Source organism: Manis pentadactyla, chromosome 3, assembly GCF_030020395.1.
Source record: "Manis pentadactyla isolate mManPen7 chromosome 3, mManPen7.hap1, whole genome shotgun sequence".
NCBI lineage: Eukaryota > Metazoa > Chordata > Mammalia > Pholidota > Manidae > Manis > Manis pentadactyla.
In genome coordinates, this window is record NC_080021.1 from 142,224,467 (window position 1) to 142,250,985 (window position 26,519).

Genomic DNA, 26,519 nt, shown 5'->3' on the forward strand with positions numbered 1-26,519 from the left:
TACCGTGGCAGCCATCAGATACAGAGAGCAAGTCAGATAAGGTCTTTTCCCTCACAGAGCTTACAATCTAGTGACAAGGACAAAACAAGTAATTAAAATACAGTATCATACATTTTATGACCAAACAAGTAGAGGGAGATGTCAGGATATAAAGGAGGGACCTGTAGCCCAGGCTCAGTTTGTGTCAGAAAGTATGTAATACACATTAGAGAGAGAATCATTTTTAAAAATCCTTACTTGAAAAACACTGTAGTAAAATATACATAAAAGTCACCATTCTAATAATTTTTAAATATGGAATTAAGTTGTATCAAGTATATTCACAATGTCGTTCAATGATCACTACTATCTATTTCTAGAACTTTCTCATCATCCCAAACAGAAACTCTGTATTCACTAAATATAACTCCATTCCTCTCTCCTCCCAGATCCTGGTAATATGTATTCTGCTTTATGTCTATGAATTTCCTTACTCTAGCTACCTCATATAAGTAGAATCACACAACATTTGTTTTTTTTTATGTTTAGCTTATTTTAATTAGCGGAATGTTTTCAAGGGCCGCCTATGTTGTAGCATGGACCAGCATTTCCTCCCTTTTTATGACTGACTGAATAATATTCCTCTGTGTGTATGCATGCGAGCATGTGTGATGTTTTGTTTACCCATTTATCCATTCATCTGTTAATGGATATGGACATTTGGGTTGTTTCCACATTTTGGCTATTGTGAGTAATACTGCTATGAATATTTAGGTATAGGGGTCTGAGTCCCTGTTTAGAATTCCTTTGGGTATATACCTAGATATGGAATTGCAAGATCACATGGTAATTCTGTTACTTTTTTTTTGAGGAATCACCATACTATTTTTCATAGTGGCTGCATTATTTTACATTCCCACTAGTATTGCACAAAGGTTACAATTTCTCCCATCCTTGACAGCTCTATTTTCATTTTTTTGACAATAGCCATTCTAAACAGTGTGAAGTGATATCTCATTTTACTTTTGATTTGTATTTACCTAATTACTAATGATGCGGAGTACATTTTCATGTGCTTATTTTCCATTTGTACATCTTTTGTGGAGAAATATCTGTTCAAGGCCTTGGCACACTTTTGAATTGGGTTGTTTTTGTGGTTCTTTATATATACTAGATATGTAGCCTTTATCAGATATATGATACGCAAATAGTTTCCCTCAGTCTTTGGGTTGTCTTTTTCACTCTCTTGATAATGTCCTTTGATGCACAAAAATATTTAATTTTGTCTACTGTTTCTTTTGTTGCCTGTGCTTTTGGTGTCATATCCATGAAATTATTGTCAAATCAAAGGTTGTGAAGATTTCCCTCTAAGTTTTCTTCTAAGAGCCTTATAGTTTCAACCATTGTGTTGAGATCATTGATCTACTTTGAATTATATTTTGTATGTGGTGAAAGGTAAGGGTCCAATTTCATTCTTTTGCATGTGAATATCCAATTTTCCTATGATTCTTCGTTGAAAAAGACTGTCCTTTCCCCATTGAATGATCTTGAATGTCACTGAATATCAAAAATCAATTGACCTATATGTGAAGGTTTAATTCTGGACTATTTACTTTATTACACTGGTCTATAGGTCTGCCCTTATGACAGTACCACACTGTTTTGCCTAATTACAGATTTATAGTAAGTTTTAAAATAAAAAATTTCAGTCCTTTAACTTTGTTCTTTTTCAAGATGTTTTGGCTATTCTGGGCAACCTGAGATTCCATATAAATTTTAGGATGAGTTTTTCTATTTCTACAAAAAACATTATTGGGATTTAGCTAGGGTTTGCATTGAATCTATAGATTTCTTTGGGCATTATTGTCATTTTAACAATATTAAGTGTTCTAATCCATACACACAGGATATCTTTTCACTTATTTATGTCATCTTTAATTTCTTTCAGCCAATTTTATGGTTTTCAGTGTACAAAAAGAACCAGGGTATCTACACTATTATCAGACAAAATAGATTTTAAGTAAGAAAGTTTAATGGCTCTTTTTGTTACTATTTGCAGGGAATATCTTCTATCTTTTCATTTTAAACCTACTTGTTTCTTTAGATCTAAACAAGTCTCTTATAGGCAGCACATAGTTGGATTATGTTCTTAATCCATCCTTCCAATCTTCACTTTCTCTGGAGAGTTTAATCCACTTACACTTATAGTAATTACTGATAGGAAAGGAATTATTATTGTTACTTTATTGTTTTCCATATGCCTTATGGTCCTTTCTTCCTTTCATTTCCGCCACTACTGCCTTCCATTGTGTTTACTTGATGTTTTGTAGTGACACACTTTGATTCCTTCCTCATTTCTATTTGTGTACATCCTATAGATATTTTCATTGTAGTTATGGGGATTATATATATAAATTCCTAAATCACAATAATCTAATTTAAATCGAGACCAGCTTAACTTTAATTGCATACCAAACTGTATTTATATACAGTTCATCTCCCTGCATATGTTACGGATGCCACAAATTACATCTTTATGTAGTTCTTTGTCCAATAACATAGATTCATATTTATTTTTATGCATTTATCTTTAAATTGAGTAGAAAATAAAGAGCAAAGTTACAAAATAAAATTACAATAATACTGGCTTCAATATTTTCCCATGTATTTACCTTTTAATATAGTAGATCTGTATTTATTTAAATACTGGAGATATTTATTTCTTCATATGGCTTCCAGTTACTGTCATTTGCCAGAAAGCATTTCTTACAAGACAGCTAATGAAGTCCCTCAGTTTTTTCTTCTCTGGAGATGTCTTAATTTCTCACTCATCTTGATGGATAGTTTTGCTAGATACAGAGTTCTTCATGGACTGTTTTTTTCTTTTAGCACTTTAAATATATCATCCCCCTGCCTTATAGACTCAAAGATTTCTGATGAGAAATGAATTGATAATCTTGTTGAGGGTCTCTTTTATACAATGAGTTGCCCTTCTCTTTCTGCTTTTAGGATTCTCTGTTTGCTGTTGGTTTTGATAGGTTGTCTACAATTGTTTCATTGTAGATCTCTAAGTTTATCATACTTGGAATTCATTGAGCTTCTTGGATTTATGGATTCATGTCTATCATCCAAGTTGGTTAGTTTTTGCCCATTAGTTCTTCAAATATTCATTCTGCTATCTTCTCTCTCTTCTTCTTCTAAGACTCACATAATATGTATGTTGGACCACTTGGTGTCCTTCAAGTTCCTTAGGCTCTGTTCACTTTTTTAAATTCTTTTTCTTTCTGTTTCTCAGATGCAATAATTTTAATTTTAATTTTCTGATATTCAAGTTAGCTGATTCATTCTTCTGCCTATTCCGATCTGTTACTGAATGCCTCTACTGAATTTTTTATTTCAGTTATTATACCTTTCTGTTTCAGAACTTTGTTTACTTCCTTTTTAGAATTTCTTTGTTGATATTCTTTCTTTGTTCATACATTGTTTTCCTGACTTCATTTAGTTCTTTGTACATATTTCCTTTAGTTTTTGCTGAGTATGTAAGATAGCTGTTTTAAAGTTTTTGCCTAATGTGTCTAATACCTGGGTTTCCTTTGGGACAGTTTCTGTCAATTTATTTTGATCTTTGAATGGTCTGCATATTGATTTCTTTGTATGCCTTCTGAAAATTTTGTTGAAAATTGGAAATACAATGTGGAAAACTCTAAATCAGATTCTCCTTTCCCCAGGTTTTAATCAATTATTGAAGGCTGTAGTAATCCACTGTATGTTTGGGGTTAATTTTGAGACTTCTCCAAGCTATTTTTTTACAAGGAAAAACTATTCTTTGTTATGTGTAATCACTGAATCTCTGTTTAGCTTATGTTTTGACACAGATTTCCTTGAATACCAAGCACTCTCCCAGATCTTGCAGATTCATCTGTTCTGGAACAATCCTTCAAAACTTATAGAGGTTTGAGGTGAAAACTTAGGGTCTCCTCAGGCATTTTTTGAGCATGAAATTGCCTGGGCATTTGCATGGCTTTCAAAATTTCTCCATATACATGATTGCCTCTGAATGTCTTAATTACCCAAAGATTCTCACCCCAGCTTCTCCTTCAGGCCTTAGATAGTCTATTGTATATCTCCACCTACAATCTCATGTTCTAGACATGTATAGGTGTGGTCACCTTGCAACTTTTACAAGCAGTGCTTGCCAGTTTTCCTACCTAAGTTCCAGGGTGGGTTAACAGAGACAAGCAGTTTGCATCAGTCCTTTAGCTATCTCTCACACAGGTTAGAACAGACATACAAGATAATTTACAAACAAGTTTTGCTCTGCTTCTGGCTTGAGATAAGGAACTGGAAATCAGGATGCTGCTGCTTGAAGACCAAAACCACGGCCATACCAGGGAGGGAATGGGGCAAGGGTGAGTAAAAATGCCATGAAACTTTCCTATACTTTTTAAGATGACTTAAAAAAAATTATTGGCTTTGACTGTTCTCCAGAGATCTCACAAGGCTGGTTCAGACATTTCTGCTAGTATTTTTCAATATTTTTTTCAGGGAATAATAGCTTGGAGATCCCTAGCCACTACTTTGCTGACATCACTTGAAAAGTTTGCAGCTTTATTTTTAAGAAGTAATTTTTGGAGCTGATCTTGCTCATTGCATCTAGACCAGGTGAATGCTTACTTCCAATGGTAAATTCCAAAATTTTAGACTTTTAAAACTGGCCTGAAAATGGCTTCTACAATTTTAAGAAAAACTAATACGTTAAAGTAACAGTTCCTTAATTGGATTTATTAATACTTCTTTTTACAAAGCAGACACAAGCCACTGTAGCTATCTGGCATTATAATTCTTACCAGCATTGTTGGTATTTAAATTTCTACTAATTACTTCATAATTATAGCCTCTCATTCCACTCATACTCAACCTGGAGAATGACTTTTAAAATTGGTAAATTTCAGACCTTCTCTTATAGTATTGTTTGACTCTATTTTATTATATTTCTCTATAAATAAATGTCCATGACTTTATCCCTACAAGAATGCAGCCAAGTTCTTCTTAACCTTTCTAAAATGAGTTATAAAATCAAAAGTTTCCATAATTCACTCTCCTTGAAAATGTCTTTCAAAGATCTCTGGCAGAATTTTACATATGTAGATGTCTAAAAAGAAGAATAAAAACTAGTGAATTTGACCAAGAAATTTTCCTTCATTTTGCATTTCATAAAGTATCTTTCTTTAAAGCTATTGTTTAAAGACCAAAAGAAATGATAAGAAGAGTTATGGGTCCTGGAAGCATCACCCTTAATGTCCTTAGGAAGCCAAGTTCCATTGAAGAAGAGAAGGCAAAGATCTAAAGCTATGTCACTCACAGGGCACCCAACCAAGCCAGGTGAGACAGAAAACAGAGCGAGGGATTTATCTCTGAAGATTCACTATGACTCAAAGAATACAAACTTTTTTGTAGAATATTGTCTCTACTTTTGCATAATATAGGTTTATGTGGAAACTAATTACAATACAGAATTCTCTAATACTTCTTCCTATTTTTAACAATGCTGCAAGGTCTGATTCTTGGGGAGGCAGAGTAAGAAAAATGCAATTGCCCTAAATTTATTCCTTCTCACCAAGGCCCCCAGGGTGCTGGTTAACAAAGGGTTCCTCACTTGCATACCAGCTGCATTTGCTGAGAGTTCTTCCAAAGAGTTCACCTGCCTCACATTAGTCAGCAACTTCCTACAAGAAAAACCTTCATTTTGCCTCAGTGAAGGATTATTCAGCCTTATAAAACACACCAGATTTCTCATTCTCAGTAGGACATTTAATTAACCTACATTGATTCACCAAGCAAAGCAGCCAATAAGAAATTTTTGGCTTTTCACTGTGGCCCTGGGATATCCACCCACTTCTTGGTATTTAGAAAATTTTTATCCCAGTTTCACTCTAAGTTTTCAGAGTAGAGAGAGTACATAAATAAGTAAGTTTTTCAGGTAACCTAGCAGCACTGTTCAACCATCCATGTGGTGTAAATTAATCTACCTCCTGGAGAGACTGAGGAGAAGTAGGAGGGGAGCCTTTGTGGAACGGGATGTACACAGAGCGCTGTGTGCATAGTCAATCGGGACTGTTGCAGAGAGGTTGTCTGGGAAGCTCTCCTGTTAACCTGAGGTTACAGCACCTCTCAGCATGATTCCTAAAGGGGGAATTACCTTCTAAGAAGGCTCTGTTTCAATATGGTTCATATGATGGGCTGGATTCCAAAAAAAAATAGGGAAATACTTGCACATGCTGGTTGCTGATCTTCAGCTTTATTTTACCAGGTCTTTGGCAATTACACAGACTAATAACTCCACTCCATTGTTGAGGAAAAACTACACCTTTAAAGTCTTTAGTAATAAAACACAAGATTTAAGCACCTAGCTGGACCCAGAAGTAGACTTTTCTCTCTCTGGCTCTCTAATATGTTTTGTTTTCAAATTCATATATAGTAGAAATTTATTAACTACTTCTGGGTGCTATAGGATTTTCTAAATGATCTCACTAACTATTGGGCATTACTCTATGAAATAGGTATTACTAGCCCTTATATAATATCTGATGTAGTTACTATCACATAAGTAGGTTCTCAATAAATATTTAGTGAACAAAGAAAAGCTAAATGGATAAATGAATCAATTTACAAATGGGCTCAGATGGTGTTAAGTCACTTGATCATAATCACAGAAGTAGTAAGCAAAAGAGCTGATATTTAAGGTCAACAAAATGGGGGTGAGAGTATTGCAGACTTGATCTAAGCTAGGTTTTCCATCCCCATTTTTAGTTATTTTGGTATATAGCAGTGGCTTGTGACTATTATAAATACATATGGCTAATGTCTCTGCATAGATTGTATTCATGGCTGAAATCAAGTCCCAAGAAGGATTTTTGCCATGCTCCCATAATCCATTGCCAGAACAGGTACAGCAGCGGTCACACATCCATTTCCTGGAAGCTTACTGATACCCCCATTCCTTATCCTGTTAGCTGTTTTGACAAACAGCTTACTGGTAAGATGTGCCCCCAATGTAAGTGCAGCAAATACTCTGAAAGCAAGAAAACTTATCTTCCAGTGGGATCAGTTAACAGAACCCTCTTTAAATAGGGGACATAGGACTATAGACGTTCCAGACCATGGACTTGCAGCCAAGGAGTGAAGCTACTGTCTGCAGCTTCCTGTTCCTCATTCATGAGATAGCATTGATGCCAGTACAGACTTTCGAACTAACCTTTCCTGAACCACTAGAGCATGGTAAATGCAGCATTTGGTGTTTTCCACAAGAGCTGCCTTACTTTGCCTAAGAACTGCTTAAGTCCTTGAGCTGAAGCCCCTCCCGGATACGGCCACCTCTGAGAAAAGGCCAGAGCAAAGATGCTGGACTTCCCTCTGGGAGCCTCCGGAGGGTGCTATCTCTCCCGGCACTGCTGCGGAAAGGCAACTGTTCCTTGGACTGTAGCTGTTAACCACCGCTGGCTTTGTTACCCTGCATCGCCGTGGCATAGGAGTGACCAGGAGGAACTACCAGAGTCTCCTTACTTTTCAAGATCCTTGGAGAACTGATCCTGCTAGGGAAACTCTGAAGTCAAACCGCTTCCTTCCTGTTTTTCTCTGTTTAAAATAATAGGCAGCTGATTTGTACTCTCTGAGTGAGGAATTCTTCAAAGTGTGACTTAGCTTGGAGTTGTACGTCATTTTTTTTTTCTCAACTCTAGTTCTCTAAATTTCAACCAATGGAAAGGAAAATACGCCAGAACTTCCCAATGAAACACGTGGTGCTTGTGTGTTAAGCATACGTTCATTCCAACAACTCTGAATTGCCTACTGTTAGCCAGGCATGACATGTTAGCTAGGCCCTGGGACAGTGTGCTGACAGAGACCTTCACAGTGTCTGCCCTCAAGAGACTTACAGTGTGTAAGGATGCTTGATAAAAGGCAAGGAAATTCAGGCGCACTGAGTGTTGCAAAAGAAGAGGGGCAGCGTGTTAGGAATGTAACCACACCATAGTCCTTTTAAATCTTTAATTCCCTGAGAGTCAGAATTTGGGCCCTAAAACTTTGTCAATCCATGACCTTTACTTCTCTCAGATGCCTCAGGCAGATTATGCAAATGACTCCAGAATGTTGTATTTTTTAAAACTAGATGTTAGGCATGATCCATCAGTCTTTAGTTACCTTAGAATTGTTTCTCTGAACTTTCTGAAACTAGTCCACATGCAAATTAGATTTGTGAATGAAAACATAAAAAGGCAAAATAGAGACCTGATGGTACCAGATAGATAATATCTGATGCTTTTCTGGATTAATGATAGAAGAATAACAATGTGAAGCCATAAATGTGATGCCAGGTTTCATTTGCTCTCTTATCTGTAAGTTTCTCCTTTTATTTTACAAAACTGGTATCTGGTATATAAAGTATAAAGTATATATTTTGCCAAAATGTCAATTTCTCTCTGCTTTGACCTCCAAAGTACATGGTTATAAAACACGTAGAAAAAAACTAAAGAACAGTAGAAAGAATTCGGACATTGGGGTTGAGCAAATTTGAGCTTCACCATTTGGTGTCTTTGTGTATCTGTGCATCTTTGAGCCTTTGCAATGGGGACTAAAACAAGCTACTGGACCTACACTGGCAGCCCACTAGCCATACAGCTCCTGTTCTTTGCTACCAGATCATCATACAGCATGTTCCTGTGAGCCACCATTTACATTTTTCCACAGAAAAAGCTCAAGAGCTTAGTGGCAGATTTCTGAGCATGGGAGAGCTGGTATCCACCAAGCTTCCCATCTTCATGAGGTAACGCAGGAAATGTAACTGACTGGAGGCCACAGTTGCCAACTCACCCATAAATTACCCAACTTTTCATGCAGATAAATGCCATGACAGATCAGTTATTGAATATAAAATGCACTGTTCCCTGTAAACCATTGTTTCCCATTGCTTTCCCCTGGGCTGAGCCAGCTCATGAGATGGGTTAGGAAAATTAAAAGCTGGGAAATGGTTAAGTATAAAGGCTGGCACAAAGTATTATGAACAGGTGATGTGTGGGCTCAAGACTGGGGCAAAGCAGACGGGACAGGGTGTGGAGATCAGAGGACACCTACTTGGAAATGAATCCCTGTCAGGATGGCCGGTGGCGCCTGGAAATCTAAGGAAAGCTGTACTTTCCAGAGGGTTCTCTTACTTGGGGAGTCACCACTCTCAATTAAGGGCTGCGAGGGTCATGTTGATAATCTTTCAAAAGTGGTTTTGGGGATGGGTGTTCATACTGATCATTACTCTTTCTGTTTCAAGTAAAAGGAGCCAAATGAAAACCAGCTCTCAGAAAGAATAATTTATTGGTCTGGATAACTGAAAAGTTCAAGACTGGATCAAGAGGCCCAAACTAGGAGATACTAAAGTCCTTTTTTTTGCCTCTGCTTTTTCCTCTACGTCAGCCAATGAGGGGCCAAAGATGGTTGGTGACAGTCCTAGGGTTACTTTCCTCCAACTTAGAAAGCTCAGCAGAGAGTTCCTTCTTCTTGACATCTCTGGACATTATTCTAATTGGTTTGCTCACACTTCAATTCATCTCGGCCCAGGGGCCAGCCCTGGAACTAAGAGTAAGCTCGATCCCAGCTGAAGCCCGTGGCCTGAAGGGAAGTAGTGGCAAAGGAAGAGATCAGTGCGCTTAGTATGATGGGTTCCCAGCAGCAAAAATAAAAAGGTGTTCACCATAGAGGTATTATTGTCTTTGGCCATATGAAGAAAGGGGACCAAATTAGGACACTTAAATTTCTCCATGTTTTATGTTCCCCTTCCACTTGAGGGCTAGATGGAATTTTAAAGCTATCACTCTTTTCCTTCCTTCCTCTCTTCCTTCCTTTCTTCTTTCTTTCCTTCCCTCCCTCCTTTCTTCATTCCTTCCACAGAAAGCAGGGAACACATACTGTGTTCTAGGCATAGTGTTGAGTGATGGGGATACAGATGAATAAAGATAGTGTCTCTGACCCTCAGGAGCTCTAGAAGTTTCCTCAGATCTACATCAACCCTGAAAAAAGTACTATTACCTTTTTAAAAGCTTAATGTCCTTTGGTCTAAATGTGAGATTCTTACAGTGCCTAGGAAAATCTCATTTAATAACTATAGACTCTTGTATGTAGACATGTTCCAGACTTCAGAGGAATTTTTCAACTTCTTTTTGCATAGAGAGTCATTAACCATAGAACCATATAGCTTGTTTAACCCTGACACCTTTGGCTGGAGTGCAAGCTTTGAATCACAGAGTAATTGAAGATCTGCCACGAGCTACGAGTAGCCATTATTGCTTATTGGTTGTTATGGTCAAAATGTTCCTAAATGTGCCCTATACAACAAGTGAGGGAAAATTTCTCAGAGTTACTCAGGCAACTAAAATCCCATGTCATTCATCATACAAAATCAAAGAGACATGATTAAAATATGCATTGGGTACAGAAGTAATGCAGTGCCTGGTAACTGAGGCAGCCCTGTGCACCGCAGGCATAGGCACAGTGCTATCAGGGAAAATTGCCTATTCTCTTCACATTCATTTGGGAGAGTTTCATGGGGAAGACAGGACTTCCTGACTCTGATTTTATTTTGTAATACTAACACTTCAATGTTTATTGGCTAATTGTGTCACCAGCTTACTTTCCTTCATTTGTATTTGTGCTAGATGTTATTAGAATAACATTTGATACTATCATCAGAGATTGTACATGGTCTGACAGTATGAAAGAACAGAGTAAGGCAAACTAGATCTTTTCTAATTACAGCCAAGCTACTATCTGTAAGAGAAGAGATGAGGGCACTTGACCTTGGCCAATGTCAAGCCTTTGTTTACTTTTCTTTAAAATTAGAGGACTAGTCTAGTCAGTCCTGTCCTGTGGAACTTCCTGCCATGATGGATGTGTTCTATATGTGTGCTGTCCAACATGGGGGCCACTAGCTACATGGGGCTTGTTACCAGCTAGTATGATTGAGAAACCTTTTTTTTTTTGTATTTTAAATTATACTTGATTTAAATTGTTTTAAGTTTTAATGAAATAATCACATGTGGCTAATGGTTAGTTACCATATGTCTTGCCAATGGGTTTCAGCCCCGGGCAAGTTTGCTATGGATTCAGTGTGACCAAAGGAATCGACAGCAAAATGTTCTTGGGGTGAAAGGGTTTATTACGCGGCTTGTTCTCCGGTAGGTCGAGCACTAACATCTCTGCCTCCGCCCAGAGCACTGGACCGAGCTCTCTATATAGTGCAGTAATAGCTTATTGCCTAAAGGTGTGGAAGCGGCAGCCCAGCAACAGGCCAGTTACATCATCAGGTGGTTTAAGTTCAGTGAGGATCCTGGCCATAGGAACCCCAACTTCCCCACACCATACTGAACTGCACAGGAAGCAAGCTCTGTAGTCCCAGACAACTCCCAAATTCCAGGATTTTAAAACTAGCCTACATGTGAAGATTGTTAACTCTGGGCTTCTCTGTACGAAAGTCATTTTAAGCATCAAAATCCTCAAACACTATAGTTTCCGTTCAGCTTTCTGATGCCACTGAAAGATGAGTAAAGGCACATGCAAACAGAAAAGCTCCTGGGGCAATGAACATCATCTCACAGGGCTCTTGTCACTGAGCGTCCCAGCAGACTCCCAGAACGTATTACCCTTGTGACCTATTCCTTTGCTATAGCAGCTAAAGACACACTAAATATTGCTGGGAGCCTGGAGCCTTCTTCCCAGGCTTTCCTGATAGAGGCTGCTGTGTCAGGCTTGGGAGGCACATATACCTGCTTAGGGACTGTGCCTGCACCAAACAAGATAACATGTAGATATAGAAATCACTGGTTGATTGAACCAATAATGAGAGCACAGCCATGCATGGCTAGGTCTCCAAAGCCAGCAAAAGTTAAAGAAAGAGATGATAATCCGTATCACCTGGTATTGAGTCTGTGCACATAAGCACTTGCTCTAGCTCACCAACTGGCAAGTATCAGTTTGCATTGGTCAGTGTTCCATTTTGAAAGGTTGAGGCTTTCCACAACATTACCATCCTTAGGGCTGCTGGATTCACATACGGAGAAGAGCAGAAGGAACTGAATTATAAATTGGACCCAGGTTTGGATTGTCCCTTGACTAGCAGACCAGGTTTTAACAATCCTGCTTTATGCCTCATTACCCAGTCCATGAGCCCACCCAGTTCATCACGTGAAAAGTCGCCCTGAAGGAATCATCTGGTACAAAGACTTGGTTAAGTCTACAGATTGCCAGTTGTTCCTTATAGCTTTGTCCCCAAAGGATTCAGATGATACAGGATGGCCAAGGGAAAGAGTAGGGGTTTTGGAACCACACTGCTGAATGACCACCATGTCCAAAGTCCCACAAGGATGCCAACTGGTCGTCTGAGGTCTGAGTAATGCAAAGGATCATGGGAAAAAACCTTGGGTTGTTAACTGCAGTTCTCTTGCTTTGGGCAAACACCATGGACACTGGGACAAAGGTGTACAAAGTGTCAGGCAGAGTAAGTGTTGACCTCAAGTTCAAAAATTCTCCTGAGTTTGCATTTACCCTTTGTGAGGACTGGCTCCCAGCGGGAAAGGTTCTTAATTTCTGGTCACCCCATATTTGCCTAAAATTCATTTTATTGCCCTTTTCCCATAACCAGTGGCATTGGATAGTTGTCATTCATTCATCAGCACATATTTACAGAGCACTTCTGCCTGTCAGAAACTATTCCAGAAACTGTTTTGGTAGTGAATCAACCCTCTATAAAGCTAATGTTTTGATGAGGTAAGTGGGATGTGGGAAAGGCAGAGATAGGAAAGAAGAAAATAAATATTTAATATGTTGGGCAGTGGCAAGTGCTGGAGAGAAATGCAATTCAGAGAGGATTATAAGGAATGAGGAATTATAAGGAATGACTATTTTCTATAAAGTGGCCAGGGCAGAGTTCTCTCTGATAGAAAACATTTGAGTAGATACCAGATGGAAGTGAGGGAGTGAGCCATTTTATTAACTGAGGGAAAAGTGTTCCAGGCAGAGGGAATGGTCAGTACAAATGCCTGGAGGCAGGAGGTTGTTTGCCTGATGACTCTGAAGAACTACAGTGAGAAAGTGTAGTTGGAGAGGTGTGAGCAAGAAGGAAAGTGGAAAAAGATGAAATCAGAAGTGTGTGTGTGTGTGTGTGTATCTGTGTGTATCAGGAAAAAACATGTAGGCCTTATAGACCATTGCAAGGAATTCAGCTTTTACTCTGAATGAGATGGGAAGCCCCTGGAAGACCTTAAACACAGACCCAGTATGACTTAACTTACTTAAGTTCCACTCTGGATGCTGTGTGCCACAGAGAGTGTACGGGGATGCGACTGGAAGTGGATGGAAAGTGGAGGGGACCCAGGGCTCTGAGAGTCCGGTACTGTATGTTCTAAATGTAGAACTAACAGGATTTACTATTTAATTAGTTGTGAGGTGTAAGGAAGACAGGATTCAAGGACTGGCTCTAGGGTGATCACAGAGGCAATTTCCTCCTGCCCCATCGTTGTACACAATAACAGAAGGAAAGGCAGACATTTGCTGGAATAAGGTATACAGCCTGTGAGGCTTTCAACATCTACTCTAGCAAGTAAAATATACCCATTAATCAATCTTCTGATTCAAATCAGAAAGACTTTGGTAAGAGGAAGACTGTCAGCTACTTACATCTTACTTGAGACATACACCCATTCTGGGTCTCCATTTGTCTCACATGACAGTTCAAAGAGTTAATGGGAAGCAAAGCGCAGTGCATGGAGTCTGGCGTGCGGTGACCACTCAGCACAGTCATACCTGTGAAAGCTAACTTTCATTATAGTAGACCACAAATTAAACGACCTATAAAATCAGGGCCATGAGCTCATTCTCCTTTACTGTTACCAGTTTATGCTCCTAAAAGGCTTAATTTCGCTCTCCTCTCTCTGACTCTCTGGAGACCTAGAGGGCAAGGGTAGTGGGAGTTGGGTGTGGTATTCACCAGGACAAAAGGTAATTCTTAAATGAAACCATTTGTTCTTTCCCTTCACACTGGCACAGCTGCAGAGTGGGAGCTCCCATCAGAGTGTATCATAAAGCAGCTTTATTAAAAATAATAATAATAAAAAAAGAATCCAGGTTAATTCCAGCTATTGACCCTGTGGGCAGCACTTATGTGGGCAAAGGGGGATGCTTTCCAATGCTGTCTTGATTTCCATGTATAAATCCCTCCTCACAGAATCCTCTCTTCATTGCAGCTGGAGTCAAAGTAATCATTTTCTTGATGATCATTCCTTCAAGTCAGACCCCAAGCCATTTGAAAAAGAAAGGAAAAAAGCCAGGAAGAAGAGCCCTGCAGAAGGCAGGCATATGCGGTATATCCTTTTATGAGCAGTGCCCTGGGAGAGCTGCAAACCCAAACAGCTAAGTGTCCTGAAAACAGGTGAGACAGGGCAAAAGCAGCGGCAACCAGAACTTTCTGCAAAATCCACTGAGGGTGTGTCGCAGGGAATGGATTGCTCTATACCTCAAGGGGGCCAGGGATAGAATCCATCACCTTACCTTCCTCTCTTCTTCCCTCTCATACACACACAGCTCAGCTTGCCCCTTTATCTCCCCACCCACCTCTGTCCTGACTGCAAGGGGCCCTGTGTTCAGGTGTGTGGATACCCTAGCCCTTATGCCCAAACTTAGTCCAATGCCCTTCACCCCCTCAACTACCCCCACCACCAGTCCTGGGCCTGGGGATATGCTTCCTACTCTAATAGAAAGATACACTCCTGTGGGGACACTCAAGCCCTGGATGTGGGCATATGGGTATAGGGCTGGGAATTCCTAGATCCTGTATAATAACTCTGCTGTGTAATACGACAATGTGGCTTTTGAGCTCTTGAAATGTGGTTAGTCCCAGTTGAGATGCACTGTAAGTAAAATACATAGTGGAATTTTAGGATTTAGTACAAGGAAAAAAATGGAATGTAAAAAGTATCAGTAATTTTTATATTGACTACAATTTGGATGAATTACATTTTGGGGGTATTATTAAACTTAATTTCATCTGTTTTTTTTAACATGGCAGCTGGAAAATTTCAAATTACACACTTGGCTTGCATCACTGTAGCTCTGGCAGGGAAGGGTGTTCCTGGCGCCGGGTGAGTTTCCTATGAATCTGATGAAATTGAAGGAGGACAAGAGGAAGGATAGGTTGGGAGAAAGAGTTTTCAATGCCCACAGCTTGCTCAAATTTGCTGGCCAGGCCTGGCTCTGTCTGTCCCCTCCAGCCGCAGCTCACGCTCCTTCCCTCTGCCCACCCCTTCTGGAAGGAGCTCCAGGGGTGGCCATGGTGACTGACTGGCACCAGACCAATTAGGTACCAGGAATGGAGAGGAGGAGAGAATGGCTATTTATTCTCCACCCCTTGCCCCATAGACCAGTGGCTGTGCCATGATAAATACCTATTGGTATGTAAATGGACTAAGGCCAGGTGGGAAATTCTGGACATTCTGGGTGAAAACTTCCATTTACCCCGCAATAACATTTCTGTTACACACTGCTGGTCTAGACCAGTTTCTCAGTGTGTTTCCAAAAGCAGCAGCATCTGGGAACTCATTAGAAATGCACATTCTCAGGCCCCACCCCACACTTACTGAATCAGCAACCCTGGGTCCAGAAACCACTGTTTTATGTAGCAAGTGCTCCAGGTGACTGTGAAGAGGACCCCCCAGTTTAGAAGAGGGTGCAACCCAGAGGTGGGGGTGTTCCAACTTGTCCCTGTTCTGACCCCATTCTGGGACTGACCCCTAGCCCTAGGTTGCAGAGAATTGCAGGAAAGGGGCCAGAAATGGACTCTTTGAAGCCACAGAGCTCTAGCCCCTGCCCCAGGCCAAGGACAGAGCTAGTTTAGCCTCAGTCTTTCCCTCAGGACCTATCTAGGTTTGGTTGTTCTTCTGCATGCAAGGAGATGTATTTATTCAAAGGGGTTCAGTCATCCTACTAAATAAAAATCATTCGCTTAGACTGGCAAATATTGACTCAAGCTGTTACGCTTTTTTGTATTTCAGCAACTCCCAATGTTCAAGGGCTCAGCAAGCAAACAAGAACAGGTACAGGAAGTTATTGTGGTGTTTGGGGCCCCTGTTTGTTTTCGTGCAGCTGATGCCTGTTGCCCACTGTGGAAGGCTGGTTGCTAATGACCTTGTTATGGAGCACTCTGCAGTTGATAAGGCCAAAGGCTTTAATAGAATACAAATGTATTTTACATTTCCACATGAAGAGTTTATTTTAATTGTGTTTTGAAATACACTGTACCCTAAAGGCCTCTCTCTCCTCAACAATATGCGTCCTCAAAATAAAACCCTGCCAAGAAAGGAATGCATCATGGGTGACATGTAATGGGCAGTTTTGAAGTCAATTTGAAGAGGGTTGCTGATATCCATTCTGCATAAATTTAGGTAGGCCTCCAGAGCCGGGAGCGAGGAAGATGTGGTGAGCAGCCTCATGAGGAGCTGTAAGGAGCTGTGCACTCATATCCATGGTTTTAAAGAATTGGAAAGTGCTGGAAATTCCTTGTAGGTTTTTGTGTTTTCTTTAATTAGCCTCCTGGTACAATACTACTGGTGGGAACAGGAAATATTCTTTTATTTCTGATTCTGGCTGGAGTGCTGGGGGCAGAACTCAGAGGGTGAGGAGCAAGCTTCCTCCTGCGCAGGGTTAGGATACGGACACAGGAGGCCTGGGGGAGGGTCTGGCAGCCTGGGAATTTGGTGGAAGAGCAGATGGGAGGGCGGGGAAAGCAGAGCTTCTCAAAGTCCCTCTTTCATGTCTTCCTTTCTAAATCCTGCCCCTCACTTGTCACATCCTTTTCTCTACTCTCCCTTCTCTCTTTTCATTCTTGGTTCTTTTCTTCCCCCTTTCTTCCTCTTCCTTCATCCCTACTTTTCCCCCTTCTCAAAGAATATGGTGACAGAAGTGCTTAAGGAAAATGGGAGGGAATTAATGGCTAAATAAATTGGGTCTGTGTATCTACCCCTACTTCAGGCCCAAGCATTTGCACACTCCCCTTACATATCCTTTGTGAGCATGCAGAGGTGGTCGCACACACATGCACACATGTGAGATGTGGGACAGAGTCTTTATCTGTCAGCTTATAGCAAACTATATAAAAAACACTTTTGCCAAACTGACACTGACCCTGAAAACATCCAAGGGTTTGGTGTTTTGAAGCCTCTTCTCTAGAGTGACTGCTGGGGATGACTAAATAAGGTAATGCAATTAAGGCCCTGTCTTAGTCCACTCCAGCTGCCAGAAAAAAATACCACAGACTGGCTGGCTTCAACAGCAGAGATCTAGTTCACAAAATTCTGGAGGCAGAGAAGTTCAAGATCAAAGTGCCTTCCGATTCAGTTCCCAGTTGAGAGCTCTCTTCCTGATGTGCGGATGGCCAACTTCTCCTTATGTCTTCACACAGCCTTTCCTCAGTGTCTGTGTGATTTGCCTGAAGGTTTCAGCCATGGGCAAATTCACTACAGATTTGGTGAGACCGACAAATGATAACCGAACATTGTGGGTAAAAAGGGGCTCATGCCAAGCTTTATTCTCACAGGTCAAGCACTAGAATCCCATTCACCTCTGTCCCTGCCTCTGGCTCAGCCTCTACCCCAGGCTCTGCCCTCACTTTCGGCCTCTGCTCTCCTCTCTCCTGATCTCTTGCTCTCTTCTCTAGGCTTTGCTCTTAGCACCAGGGGAGCTGTTTTCATAGCAACACTGGTAGTAATGGCTTATTGCCAATGGGTATGCAAGCATGCGCCTGCACGGTAGGCTAAGTATTACCTCATCGCGCATAAGCAATGGCTGTCAGGTGAGGATCCTGGCCATGGAACTTCCATTTTCCCTCCACTGAGCACAAAAAAAAATAAATTGATCTTTCTTCTTTTTCCTATAAAGCTACTAATCCCATCATGAGGACTCCACCCTCATGACCTAATCTAACCTTAACTACTTCCCTTCCAAATACCATCACAGTGGAGATTAGTTAGGGCTTCTGTATGTGAACTTTACAGGGAAATAAACATTCTGTTCACAATGGACACTGAATAAACACTCAATAAATATTAGTACTATTGCTGTTTATGGAATGCAGATTTGTAAATTAAAGGCATTCTGTGGTGGGATGATCCATTGTACTTTTGTCATTTAGATCTCAGAAATGTGGACAAACCAACAGAATCATAATTAACTCAGTATTCTATTCTTTTAATCATAATGCACAGGACTTAACCCTTAATAAATTTATATTGAGAGCTCTTAGGAGCCACTTCTTTCTCTTTGAATTTTTCTTTCTAGACATTTCAAATGAGACTCGGTGATGAAACAGTCAGTTCAGTTCACTGACCAGCTAATCCACTGCCAAGGGATGACCCATAATTTTGTTTCTGCGAGCACGATCTGGTACCAAAGCTCCAGGTAAAGACGCTGTTCCAAGCCACTGCCCCACTGATTCACCCCTGACTTTAGACATCAGTCTGAGTTTTCTTAGTGCACAGTTTTGGAGGGTCCTGGGAGCCCAGGGCCCAAATGGATTAAACTCTGGGATGGTGAAGCTGGGTTCATTCTGGGTTCATTCAAGTCCCATCTGAGCTGAAACCACAATTTTCCAGTAGAGATGAGCCTGTTGACAATTCTTTAGCCCTGGATGACTTGGGTTAAACAGGTTTTGATGCAGAAACTTTTTCTTATAACTGTGATAGTAACAGATAAGGAATAATTTTGGTAGAATTGACTCGGTCCCAAATATGAACCAAGAACTATACCCATATGATGTTTCATTATTAGACCCAGGTTCTTAAGGCATGATCCTGGAGCTTGTTAAAATGTAAATTCTCAGGCCATATCCTGAGTTACTGAGTCAGAATCACCAGGATGGGGTCCACAAATCTGTGGGCTAAAGTGCTTAAGTCTGAGAAACATGACTCCAGACCTGAATATGGAAACTAATATTTTCTTATTGTTGCCTTTTATTTTTCTTCCTAGAGTTAGGTTGTTGGTTTTTTTTCTCAAAATGGAAAAGACTTTGTTTTATATGATTATCAAATCATGTATATACATTGTAAAAAGGTGTTGATAAAGTTTAAACAGGAAACTAAAAATTACCAGTAACCCCACTACTCAAAGAAAACCACTGAAAGAGTGTTATCAGTTATAGCTGTTGCTTATTAAAGCGAACAAGGACCATTCTGTGAGCACAGCCTGCACTTTCACAGAACCACAGGCTACTAAGGCCATGAAGACAAAGGGAGATCATGTGGGCCTCATCCCCTCATTCACATCAAGGAAAACTAAGTAATTAGGTCAGCCAGTGCCTGGCATAAAGGAGCCTAATCGTTGCCTCCATCAGATGTGAATGAGGCATCAGATTGTCTAACAGGCTGGCACTTAAGAACACAGCTCTGCAGAGTTTCAAATCTCAAAGATACCTAAATAGTATATGTACCTACTAAGTCTTACAGTTTGCACTTGGGGAAAAAAGCAAACAGGTAAAAACAGATATCATACGAGACCCGCTAACATTATTTCTCCATCTTTGGTGAAGTAGGCTACACAATAACTACCACCCATTAGTCAGTGACCAGTGCAATATTAATATGAGGCAACTTACTCATCCATTCACTGTTTTAACAGACATTTGACAGATATTTGAGCATCTAATTTGAGTGAGGCACTACTGCTCTAGGATTAGTGTCTTGGTGAGAAACAAAATGTACACATTTGGGCATGTCTTTTAAATAAACTTGTACCTTCCCAAAACATAATCTTATCTCAAGGTGTTCTATCTGAGACTAGGTGTTTGAGGCTGGGGAAATGGAATGCCTCCTCCTTCAATTTTAACTGCACACACTGTCTATCATCAAAGGAACCTAATGAGAGTATTCCATCTCTGGGGTTGCTCAATATTTGGAGATTACTTTTTAATGAAATATCTTGTTATCACTGTCCAAATAACTGATAACCTTTCAAATGGAAACCGTATGTAAATACAGGGACAGGAAAGCAGTGTTTGTTTATTTATTTATTTTTGGTATGGAGAAAGAAAAAGAAAGCACATATCTTGGTATAAAGGAAAGAAAAGGAGACAAAGAAATTTCTCTTAAATATCAGTTACAATCTCTGGGTGGTGAGCTCTAATTTACGTTATTCTGCCATCTTATGCATCATCCAATTTACCACTTAGAATGTCACTGTACCATAGATAGCAGCTGATATGTTACCCATGACACTGATAATACTGGCTGATAAACAGAAACTTATCTGTGAGTAAACACTTTGTAAACCAACAGCACTCAAAAAATGTAAGAGATTAAGAAGAAGACCAATACATGTTTATTCTAGTAAAACACATTTTGCTCCTCATAGCAAGGGCATCTAATGCCATGAAGTAACTTCCAGGGATGCAATCAGCTTCCTGAAACATGCAAAGCCTAAATTCTAAGAAACTTATCAAGAATCAGGGGCTTTCAGGTTGTCAGGCTCCATGACCTCATTTTATCGATGACTGTAGTAGAGGCTCAGAGGAGTTATGTGCCTTACCCAAAGACCGGAACCTGGGACTCCTTTCTGCCCAAGGTACCTTGCCTGGAGAGCCTAAGCAGGCACACCCACCTCTCTCCCTCCTTAGCACCACAGCTACCTCACGTCATGTCTTCTCTCTCATATGAGCATCCAGTTGTTAGATGGTGGTGACAGTCATGATGCTGATTGACAGGAAAGTCAGGGTATTTGCTGAAAAGGAAGACACGCCCTACATATGTTGTAAGTTCAATTAAATTGAGGCTTAAGAGGAGTAGAAAGCAGCAGTGGAGTCTAGGGAAAGTAGTGTAAGGGAATGTTGGGGTGGGGAAGCCAATGGCAAATGAGTACATTTGAGTGGCTGGAAGAGGGACTTAAATAGAAATTTTTAGTCAAGGGATCTTGAAAAAAATTATTTAATTTTTGAAACAAAACTGTAACTCCTACCTGTCCCCCTTATAATAGGGTTCAAGTTTATGATCTAGCATTTTATCTCAGTTCATGAAGTATCATTAGGACAAGGCAAGGAAAATGGTTTATAAACATGAAACTCCACTAGGAAATGTCTGGACGGCTGTTTCTGTTCTTTCCCTCCTCTTTTTTCAGTCATCCAGAACTTGAATGTGAGAAACAGACTCAAGGCCTTCAAACAATAGGCCAAATAAAGGTCTTTTACATTCTGGAAGAGGGAAAAAAATGGGTCTCAAGGGCCCAGTAAACTGACGCTAAATTGGTCTGGAAGAACCACAGTATTTTTTGTTCTCTGGACTCCTCGTGGTCCCCAAAGAATTATTCCATTGGCCTTGAAAACCAGCTCTGTGACATTCCAGGAGCTTTTATCTTTTATTGTAAATTACTGTATCTAGTGCAAATCTCCTCCAGGGCTTACAGAGATCTCAGCAAGCAAGGAATATGCAAATACTCAAATCAGGAATAGATGGGGACTTTGAAGATAAGGCAAACTGTGTTTTCTTGTTGACAAAATAATCTGAAGCTTTTGTTGTGCGTTTTCCATTGCCAGGCATAAATCAATATGGCAGCACCAACTCTGCGAGAATAAGAAATGATAAGTATAGTTTTCATCACCCTGTAACCACTCATTACATTTATTTCCCAGTTTTCTTTGTTATTCCTTTCCTGTTCAAATCTGAGCCAGCACATTTTTGGCTTCCCAGCTGAAGTAGGAGGCACTGCCAATCAGTAGGAAATATAATACAGATAAGATTCATATAAACTCTTTTGAACTGGTAAAATAGCTGGATGGGAAATAGACGTTAAATTGTTTACATTTGGCACAGGAAGAAAACGTTACATTTTTAAATTCAAAGTCTCTGCACCTTCGTGAATGAAAACAAATCACATGGGTCATGTAGTGTTCCACTCTGTAAAAGCCATCAGGAGACTGATAAAAGCTTTAGTAAATCACTAACTTTACCTGGGACTTGCTCAAAAGAGTAATTCTCCAGATTAAAATGATGTGGCCCTTGCCCTGGGTCTTTGAAAAAACTGTAGCAACAATAGGCTCCCAGCATACTCAGACGAGTGCTCTACAGACAGTAGCAGGTGGCTTACACAGGGGTCCAGAAGCTTTGGGGGAGATACCTACAAACTCTGATTTTTCAATTTAGGTCTTGCCAAATCCCTGTGAAGGTGAGATAGCATGAAGGATACAAATGTGTGGTCTGAAGACATGAGCATTGTGAAAAAGCTTTCATCTTAGAAAATGCTGGTACTCCCAGCTAGGTTCAAGTGATACAGAAAGAATAATTTTTAAAAATGGACTGTTGAGTTCTATGAAACAGCTAAGTAGGTCATCCCATAGAATGATAAATCCTTACTCTGAATTTTTGCATGTTTCACCCATTTCATTTTATGTCATCTAAGCATAGTCTAGACAATAAATGATATAAAAATTGCCCAGAATGCGTCTGATAATTAAGTGAAATAATTACGAAGCTAAATTGGAGAGAGCTGACTGGGTGGGGAACCCTCTGTCACAGCTGAGATGTAAAGCCTTGTCATTGTGGCCCTCTGGGGATCAATCTGTGTTACTATGTCATGATCAAATACATTGTAGGATCAACCACATGGACTTCAGAGAGGGGACAGCAGGACTAGAGTTGTTCAGACTGGCCTCATGGAGTTACATATTGGCCTGAGTTGTGTATTAATAGGAAAACCATCTGGTCCTTATTATTAGAACAACGCTGACCCCAGAAGGAAGCAGATAGGAGGAAGCTCAGTGCAATTCTGTGCATCCTTTTGGAACACTTAAAGCCCTTCTGTTCAGGGTTTTTGCTGTCCCTCCACTCAATAGGGAAACTCCTGAACTACAATCAGAAGTGTGCAATGAAAGCAAATGAAAATAGCTATCTTCACCAACCTTGATGTTTTATTTATATTTAAACAACTTAATAATTTGTGGACCAGTAGATTATTTTTCTTCAAACTCTGGTGTAGATCCAATTTCCTGAGATTTCAAAATAGGGAAGTTTTCATAGGCAAGTAAGAAAAATGTGACCCCCTTTATAAAGTGCCTTCCTTTGTAGCCTTTCTCCTGCTATGCCGAATCTGAATAGTCATTTTCAGAAGCTGACTCATTGGGAGGATGATATGAGGTTCCCTGGCCTCCATTTGGTTTTATAATCATTTCAGAAAGGAGGTTTGAGACAGACACTTATTTCTCTCTGTCACCTACCAAGCTTCATCTAGCCAGCAACCCACAGGTTTCAAACAAGTAGAGCAAAGTCAAGGAATCAGAGCACAGGTGAGTCTCTGGCCTTCTGAGTGATCCTGAAAGGACACTTTGAAGTCGATAGGATCAATGTGGAAATCAAAAGGAAGTAAGCAGAATGCATGAAAAAGTGAGAATAATTTTCTTTAAAGTGAACTTCACTAGCATTCCCCAGTGACTCAAGTGCTGTTGGCAGCCCTCAGGTTTGCTGTTTATTGCCACAGAGTGCCATCTATTACTGAGATGAAAGTGCCTAGTATTATATTAAAATAATGAGAATCTGAATAGACATTTTTCCAAAGGAGACATACAGATGGTGAAGAGGCACATGAAAAGATGCTCCACATCATTAGTCATCAGGGAATTGCAAATCACACCTATTAGAATGGCCACTATCCAAAAGACAAGAAATAACAAGTGTTGACAAGGATGTAGTGAATAGGGAACCATTCTACACTGTTGGTGGGAATTTAAATTGGTGCAGTCACTATGGAAAGCAGTATGGAACTTACTCAAAAAACTGAAACTAGAAATACTGTACAACCCAGTAATTCCACTTCTAAGTGTTCATCCAAAGAAATGAAAACACTAACTCAAAGAGATACAAGTACCCCCATGTTCACTGCAGTATTATTCATAATAACCAAAATATGGAAACAAACTACATGTCCATTGATGAATTAATAGATAAAGATACTGTGATACACATGCACACACTATACACACACACACGATGGAACAGTACTTAACCATGAAAAAGAATGAAATTTTGCCATTTGTGACAACATGAGGTCCAACATTGGATGGACCTCAAAAGCTTTATGCTAAGTGAAATAAGTCATATAGAGAAAGACAAATATTTATTATATCTCTTATATGTGGAATCAAACAAACAAACAAACATAAAACAAAGTTCACAGATACAAAGAACAGTTTGGTGATTACCAGATATGGGTAATGGGAGGCAGGAGAAATGGATGAACTACTTTGTTTTGTTTTTAGCTTAAATAAATTGTTTATATAAAAAGAGGGAGAAATAAGAAGAATAGTGTGAATGCCCCAATTAGATAATTAGATATTACTGATGGAACATCACTTAAATATTCAGAGAAGTTAATACATATTCATCAGCTAGCAGTTTCGTTCAATACTTGAACAAGTTTTACACCTGAATTGAATGCGAACTCCTATTAGATTCAGTGATTTGTATTCAATGCACATGAATAAAAGTAATAAACAAACTGGACTTCTGCTATTAAAATTCAAGACAAAGGAATAACCACATGTTGGGGAGCTGCAGACTTATTTTTTTTTTTTGTAGATAATTTTTTTTTTATTAAAGGGTAGTTGACACACAGTATTACATTACATTAGTTTCAGGTGTACAACATAGTGATTCAACATTTATATACATGATAATTCTAGGTACCAGCTATCACCATACCAAGCTGTTACAATATCTTGACTATATTCATTACATCCTGGTTAATTATTATTTTACCATTGGAAATGTATACTTTTTTTTTTTTTTTTTTTTGTGAGGGCACATCTCATATTTATTGATCAAATGGTTGTTAACAACAATAAAATTCTGTATAGGGGAGTCAATGCTCAATGCACAAACATTAATCCACCCCAAGCCTAATTTTCGTCAGTCTCCAATCTTCTGAGGCATAACAAACAAGTTCTTACATGGAGAACAAATTCTTACATAGTGAATAAGTTACATGGTGAACAGTACAAGGGCAGTCATCACAGAAACCTTCGGTTTTGCTCATGCATTATGAAATATAAACAGTCAGTTCAAATATGAACACTCATTTGATTTTTATACTTGATTTATATGTGGATACCACATTTCTGTCTTTATTATTACTATTTTTAATAAAATGCTGAAGTGGTAGGTAGATACAAGATAAAGGTAGAAAACATAGTTTAGTGTTGTAAGAGAGCAAATGTAGATGATCAGGTGTGTGCCTGTAGACAACGTGTTAATCCAAGCTAGACAAGGGCAATAAAACATCCACGTATGCAGAAGATTTCTCTCAGAACGGGGGGGTGAGGTTCTAAGCCTCACCTCTATTGATCCCCAATTTCTCACCTGATGACTCCCCTGTGACTGTGCCTGTCTTAGGTTGTTCCTCCCTTGAGGAATCTTACCCGTCTCTGGCTAACCAGTCATCTTCCGGGGCCATACAGGGAAATGTGAAGTTGGTAAGTGAGAGGGAAGCCTTATTGTTTGAAAAGGTTAGCTTTTTACTTCTTTGCATATTTATGCCCTGTGGCTTCTATGCCCAGCATTTGTCTTGAGGTATCTTTACCAGTTGGAAGAATTATGATACTCGGTAAATTTGATATGAGGCACGAATTCTATTTAAGGGTTGTAATTAGGAAGGAAGAAGAAAAGCTATAGAAGTAGCAGGCGGAAGAAAACATGGGAAGATTGATTATTTCTTTGACATATCTTCTTGTAGAGTAACTTCAGCATGTATAGGTTTTAAGCTACTACTTAAATTGCACACACACATTAACATAATAGGAGTATAGTTACATAACCAAAGCATACCTGTAATTACCAGCCATCTCCAGTGAAACCAAGAAAACCAGTTAGGCACCTTAGGCATTTGTGAAAACTTATCTATGATATGGTGGATATTGTCCAACTGAACTTGAACAGTCTGAGAGAATTCAGACAAATTAAAACAACCCATTCCTGGGGAATGTTCACATCCCTTATGTTCTTTTAACAGTAAATAGTCTGTAGTTGTAAGATTTTGGAGCGCTACAATTTGCACTTCTCCTAATTCTTGATTGAGTTCCAACAGTATAGATCCAGTCAAATTTGTTGTTTTACTGTATGCACAGGCCAGCTTAGATATCTCCTTCGTTCCCATGGCAAGTCCAGGAACTGGTGGGATGAGTGCATCTACAGCTGTAGCAGTGCGTGGATCTTTGTTGGGGTTTTTTGATGATCATCTTCTGGCATGAGTCTTCCAGAGAGTGCAGATGTTGGAAGTTCTTTTTCATATCGTATCTTAGTTCATTTTCTGGGTAGCCCAATTAGGCTTTGATCCTCTGTATAAACACAAACAGACCCTTTGCCTACACTTTTATATGCCCTTTATACCCTTGTGTAGAACTCATTGGAGGTTACCACACAGGAACTGCCCTTTTTTTTTTTTGGTATCACTAATCTACACTTACATGACGAATATTATGT

General features: G+C 39.6%; 1 long non-coding RNA gene across 1 annotated transcript; it reads left to right on the plus strand.

Moving 5' to 3' along the window:
- The first annotated feature begins 4,294 nt into the window (after positions 1-4,294).
- LOC130683181 (uncharacterized) lies at positions 4,295-16,159 on the plus strand. Its single transcript, XR_008996799.1, has 4 exons — positions 4,295-4,388; positions 14,262-14,446; positions 15,083-15,155; positions 16,065-16,159. It is a non-coding gene; the product is annotated as an uncharacterized LOC130683181 (long non-coding RNA).
- Positions 16,160-26,519: the final 10,360 nt, after the last annotated feature.